This window comes from Rhamphochromis longiceps, linkage group LG19 (assembly GCF_057381845.1).
Source record: "Rhamphochromis longiceps isolate RC_006_pf linkage group LG19, R_longiceps_female_GT1.1, whole genome shotgun sequence".
Taxonomy (NCBI): Eukaryota; Metazoa; Chordata; class Actinopteri; order Cichliformes; family Cichlidae; genus Rhamphochromis; species Rhamphochromis longiceps.
In genome coordinates, this window is record NC_140575.1 from 26,075,276 (window position 1) to 26,082,343 (window position 7,068).

The window sequence follows — 7,068 nt, forward strand, 5'->3', positions numbered from 1 at the left end:
ATAATACAAAACAAAGGAGGCCCACACCTAGAGAAACAGTGCAGGACCAGTCTTAATGTTATTTATCAATAATTTTCATCACAGTTTTTACCAAAGAACATTTTTTGTCTGATGAAAACAAGACAATAACTAAATAAAAATAATGCATGGGGATTAAAACTGTCATAAATATGTTCTGGAGAGACGAGATCCAATCAGAACTAATTAAGTAGTGGGGAAAGGGGGGGCAAGATGGTGAGTGATCCAATCAGAAGTAATCTCCTTGGGCAATAAGGTTAGATGCACACGCTTGATCTGCCACCTGGAACTATGGTAGGTGGGGTTTAGTTAGCTCCCATGCTCTCTATTTCTCATGAAAACACTACAAATTATCAACACTGGGGAGGAAGGCAACAGTAGACATAGAGACACATTTTGCATTTGATATCAAGGAAAATGAGACACTTTTAAAATCATGTAGAGCAGCTCTCACCAGTAACAGCACAACCAACTTTTACACTTAATTGTTTAGTCAACCGAACCAACTTTAGTTATGCTATAAACAGGAAACAGGAATGCAGATTTGACACAGAGAACACAGGAGGGCAGCAAAAACAAACTCAGGGAATTAGCTTTGGTTGTAAATGACAAAAAGGAGACGGACTGAGAATAAAATCATGAAGAGAAATAAGCTAGCATATAAAGCTCAAAATGGCCAGAATTAAGAACAAACTAAGCAGAAAGATACAAATGTGAAAATCTAAACTATAACTAAAAAAACAAAAAACAAAAACAGGCTGAAGGTAATAAACACTAACAGACTAACCCAAAAAAGCACAAAAAACTCAGTAGATACACAACGTTTACCTAACATCTTTCGTCATGGTCTATGGAAAAATGTACTTGTGGAAAAGGGTCGAGCCACTCCTTGTAATTTTCCATCTTCTAGGAAAATTGGAAGTGCACTGATTCACTGTGCAAGCATTAATCAAATAACAGTATTTAAATAAAAAGCTTTGTTGTACAATTGTAATGAACTTGAATGTCTTTTATTTGGTATGACCACTTATAATCTTTAACACAGCCTGAAATCTTTCAGACGAGCTTACTTGTAATTTCTTTAACTAGTCTGCAGGAATAGTTCTCTAGTCTTGTTGAAAGACACTCAACGCTCTTCTTGGGATGTTAATTTTTCTGTTGTTTGTCAGCATGATCCCACACTGCTTCAGTTCAGTTATTGTGTAATCAGCTGTACCTCACTGGGTACCCTAGTCTACTCTATTCCCTGCACTATGTGGTTCCTGTCATATTTCAAAGCAAAATGACCAGGTGTACATCAGAAGTTAGTGAGGGTTATCTGTCTATATGGCTTCCCAAGGCTGCTATTGGATAAAGAAAACTATTCAACAAGAAATAGGAGAGACAGGAAAGAGAGGGGGCAAGACATGCAGCCAAGGGCCGGCCATACGGCATATGGCCGTCTGCTCACCCACTAAGCTAAACAGGTGCCAATCCACATATTTATTGATAAATATTGAGGTGTCATATCTCTTCATAAATGATACAGGGGAGGTCAGAGATTTTTTTTTTTAATTCCAAGAAAGTCTTGCTCCTTGGAAGCAAAATATAAAGAAATGACAGAGTAGCTCAAAGCTTATGAACAGTCCTGTAAAGATATGACTGATTCAGGAAATTACAGCATTACTCCCTGTCTGGACCTCTCTGTTTGCTATGATGTTGAGATATCATTAATAAAACCTTTAGTTTTTTTCATCTTTTTTCATTTGTGATTGTATTAACTGTATAAACAGTGAAATCTTTAGACCGGTAATGATTTCCAAATGCTATAAAAACAGATTTATCAGTTTTATCCTCAGCTTGTACATCATCCAGTTCTGATATGTTCTAAATTTAAAGTTATGGTAATGACAACAATAACAAATATTAAACCAACTTCAAATCACACAGGAGTTAATGTAAACTATAATCAGTATTTTTCTTTTGTAACTTGGAAGACTTAGATGAAGGGTTATCTAATAATCAGTATGTCCGAGATTGTGTAATCCCTTTTATGGTAAAAATGACAGCAGCATACCAAAATGAAGATGAAGATCAGCTCTTTGCCAAACATTCCTTGCTTAGTCAGTTTTATATATCTGTCCTACATTTGTGACTTTGATTACTTGTAAATGCCAAATTTAACACATGGGACCATTCAAAAAAGCAAAGCCCAGTGTTTTTATAGACAAAATGGATAAACACCAGTTTGCTTCCAGAATTAGGCTTTTTTTTTTTTTTTTTTTTTTTAATCTAGCCACCCTGCCTCTCTTTAAACAATACAGAATTATGGCAAACATTAGTCAACTGTTTCCCTCAGTTTCAACATTTTAGAAATTAGTGATATTTGGTTTCCCACTATTTAGAAATAGTGGGAAAGATTTCGTCTGTCTCTGCACAACAATTATTAAACTTCTCATCATCTCTAACATCCTCTGTTAAAGTTGTTTTTACTTGTTTGTTCAGTTTAGAATGTTAAAACATATATAAAATATTGTAGTTTGGAGTTGTCACAGGGAGGGTGTATACTTTGGAAATAATATAGATGCAACCATTACCATGTCACAGCCTTTCCTGTAATTCATGCTTCTCACTGGGGTAACTTTTGGTTTGTTTAGTTCCTGAGAGAAAAAGTTCAGCCAGTTGCCCCCATATCACATTCTCTTACAAGGTGTCAGCACTCTTTATAACCTCAAAAGTTATCTTCTGCTTTAATCAAGGGTTTGACCAATAAAAACGTAAAGATGACTGATTCAGTGCAGTTCAAGAACAACTTTATTAAAGTTTTACTAAGCTGGTTACAGTTCAAAAAAGGTTCCTAAATTACAGGTTGCACATCGGTCCTCCCAAGAATAAGAACCAAACTAAGCTTGTAGTAGGGGTACATGCCAGAAGGACTTGTTTTAGCTTGCTGCTAAGAGAAATTCCTACTGTCTAGAAACAAGTGGTTGTGGACAAACATGCCAAGAATGTGAAAAGATCCGTTTTCGACATGCTTGAATTTGTTTTACAGATGTTGTCATAGAGATTTATTTTTTGCTTTTAGCATGCAAAGGATTACCGTAACACAAGTAACTTTTAACCTTTTGAGTTTACTGTCATTTGTGTGGGTGTAAGACACACAAGAGAAGCTTTAATTGATTGGAAAATGAAACACTAATTTAAAAACAAAAATTAAAAAGTAAAGCTAAGCTTCAAAGGCCAGGGCAGGCCCTCTTATTAGACCCTAATCCAACAACATAAAATATATTAATACATGAAATTCAATTCAGACACAAATATTTTTAAAAGGAGTTTACTCTTTATATGTAAATTCATTTAGATTTTTGTGCTCTCTGTTTGTTTACTTGAGATGAGATTGGCATTACCATGACCAGATGCCTCACACTGGTCTTTCCTCCTGCATTGAAGGGGTTTAAACACTTCCCTTGCCCGCTCCCTAAAGTTCTTCCCAACAATCACATACAAGAAAGGATTCAATGCACTGTTGCTGTAGCCAAGGTACGTAGCTAGCTGGTTGCCAATGTCCAGCACGTATGCCCACGTGCATCCAGAGATGACCTCATAGTGATCCAAGGTGTCAAAGAAGATCAGAATCTGGTAAGGCAGCCAGCAGAGAATGAACACAGCCAAAACAATAAGCACAAGGTATGCTGCCTTCCTCTCCGCACTCCCGCTGTTGCTTCTTCTCATCTTCTGTCTCTTTAGAATGACTTTAATAATGTGGTAACTACAGAACAATGCAATTGGGACAGGAATGAGAAAGCAGACTATGTTCACAGTTATGTTGTACCGCAATCGCCACCCTTCATGGGGGTAGTCTAGGTAGCATGCATCAATGCCCAGATGGGGGAAGAACTGCACAGAGCGGAAAAGAACAGCAGGAAAACTGAGGAAGATACCAACAATCCAAATGGTTACACAAATTCCATGTGCCCAGAAAGCCTGCCTCTGCCTTCCTTGGGACAATGGTTTAGTGAGAGCCATATATCTGTCCATACTCACAACAGTAAGGAACAACACACTACAATAATAATTCATCCCAATGACAATATTGACAAGCTGGCACATGAACTCCCCAAATCTCCAGTGGAACTTGTTGATTATAGTTGATACCCAGAACGGCAGACAGGAAACCATGAGGAGATCAGCTGCTGCCAGATTGCTCAGGTAAATGTCAGCAACAGAACTTCTGCGCTTCTGAAGACAGAGGACGCAAAGCACGAAGGAGTTGCCGATTACTCCCAGAAGACAGATGATCGACATATAGGCAGGCTGCATGGTGTAAACCCACTCCCATGCATCCGTGTGGTTGCAGACAAACTCAGCTGTTGTGTTGTTCTCCATAAGTAACTCAGCTGGAGGGTCTGAGCCAACTGGTAAAGCTGTTGGATGGTGACAGTGATTCAAAAAGTAGAAAACAAAAAAAGCATGTTCACAACAAATATATACTCTAGTCTAACCTTTTAGTGTATCAGCGGCGGTTTGATGCATGTATCATTACCTTTGTCCCATGATTTCAGTTCTTAGGGAGAGGGGATAATTGATTTAATGGAGTGTGGCTAATGGATGCTTTATCAGCCAAAACACACACTACACACATGCCATCTTCAAAGTAGACCGTCTTAGCAACCAATTCAGTAATGAGCATTTCTAGTGTTGCAAAAGGAAGGCCACAAAAATATGTTGCATGTTAAAAGTACAGTCAGTCATTTTTGTGGGATTATTTAGTAAAATAAAAAGAATATTGTATAAATATACAATGATTAGTGTGTAATTACATCCAACACCAAACTGAAACATTCTCTTGTACTAAGTATTCATCAATTAAGAATAAAAGCCAAAGCCACTTGCATCTTAATGAAATGTCATCCACTTCACCTTGAGCCTTATCTCCTGAACTGAAGTTAGAGCTACAACACTTAAAAAACACACATAATATTTATTTATTCCCAATATTTTCACAGTTAATTATTGTCAGCAGATTAGATGTCTCCATATAGGTGACAACGTGCTGACCAGCGCAGTCACTGGTTATAAGCTAACATTATGTCAGTTAATGTTAGGCTTGAGCGTCCTAAAAATCATACTTTACTTCTGCTAAATAGCTTGACTATATTTTACATCATATGAGAGTTTATTAACTAAGTATCAAAGTCCAACAATGTTATATCCAGTTTAATGAAAGTTTCACTTATGCCATCTAAAAGCAGTTAGCCATGGCTAACAGAGGCTAACAGCAGCCAACAGTAATGTCCTTTTTTTTTTTTTTTTTTTTTTTGCCTGTCCCGTTTGGCTCTTTTGCCATCAGAATTGTTGTCTAAAGGCAAACAAAGATGCCCAACGGATTTACTTTACCAAATTGACCATCCCAGCCTTGCCGTAATGGTCCATTTGATTCACCTTTTATTGTTTATTTTATTTTCACTTACTGAATACGGGACAGACTTGACTGGGGGAAAGAAGGGGAGAAAGAAAGAGGGAAAGAGAAACAGCTGAGAAGAGGGACGGGGGAGAAGGGCAAAAGACAAAAACCAACAGAACGGGCAGAGAAAAAAATGCATATATCAATCACCTGGATCATCTGCTGAGAAAGAAAAAAGAAAAAAAGCAGAAGAGAACAAGAGTAATAGAATAAACAACATCACAATGATATATGGGAATATGACAGTAAATACTAAATATTAAACATTATTGTGCAGCACATAAGATCAACAGAACACAGTGTGCTTTGAGGTAGGAGCCAAAAAGGGTGTAGTTTGTGGGTGTGATCACCCGTGTGTACACCTGTGAGCATGGACGCGCTTGTTTTTTTTTGGTTTTTTTTAAAAGGTTCCTTCATGTAATAATCTGTTAGAGGGTGTGGGGGGGCCACAGCCCCGTCCTCCAGGGCGTGAAGCAGGTGTGGAGGAGATCAAAACTCCAGACATCCAGAGGCCCCCAGAACACAAGAGACCAAGGAAGACCAACAGAGGGGCAGCCGCGCCACTGTCCCAGAAAGAGCTGAGGAGAGTCCCAGATGAGGGCTCACTCAGCAGCCGCGGAGCAGAAGCCAGGGGGAGTTGCAGTGACGCGCCCATGAGCTTCGCCGGCAGCCAGCCGTAACAGTAATGTCCTAAACAACCCACCTCAATATTCGCTCATCAGAGGGAGAGGTTAATTTCTCTGAGTCGGTGACTCATATCAGTCTCAAAGTTTTACATTTCTTAAAGCTACATATTGATAGCTAAGTTAAGAGTAGACTGACAGCCTACCAAAACAGCGAAAGACTGGGGCAGAAGCGGGAGTCATGTTGCTATCTTACTACACTTACCACGAATGAACAGCAGCTAGTCTCTGTGATCACTCTGTGGTAAAAATGCAAAATACCACAAAATATTTAATTGAGTCATGCAGTATTATTCCTGATTCATTGCTACGTGCTGATATTATTCAAATATGGTAAAATATAGTGGGTACAACAAGGCTTTTTACATAAACAGTGTTAGAAACACTTCAAGCAGCCATGGTTGCTCAGGTGCACAGTCTAAATTTAATGTTTCTCTTGCCTGACTAAAACATGTTTGTCCTACAATGACCACCACTTCTAGGATTATGTATGTTACTTGGAAGGGTTAAGGAAATTGAATTCATTTGACTACAATCTGCAATCTACTGGCATCTACTGATGAGATTTTACACACTGTCACTTAAAAGCCAAAATGAGCTTTGTGATTTGAAAGTTGAGCCAAATATGATTGCATTCTTTTTATCGGACAGCAGGGGGCAACACCCTTAGCTGCATTGTAATTCCAGTTAGTACCATTGCTGTGTGACCTCAATAAATGTTTTCCCCTCAGTTTTCTGTCAAAGTGAATTAAAAAAAAGGGAGTCCTTAGTAGAGTCAGTAGAGTTGCTCACTGATACTGTCACGGCTGCCGAGGCAAGCCGTGTGGCGTTGAAGGAAAAAGGACCCAAAATGCAGGCAGTGACTGATGATACGAGTGACGTTTATTTACAAGTGGCGGAGTGGCAAAACAGGCAATGAGGGAT

General features: G+C 38.6%; 1 pseudogene; it reads right to left on the bottom strand.

Annotated features, from left to right (window-relative positions):
- Window positions 1-3,354: 3,354 nt before the first annotated feature.
- On the bottom strand, window positions 3,355-4,383 carry LOC146646892 (B2 bradykinin receptor pseudogene; annotated as a pseudogene).
- Between the last annotated feature and the right edge of the window lie 2,685 nt (window positions 4,384-7,068).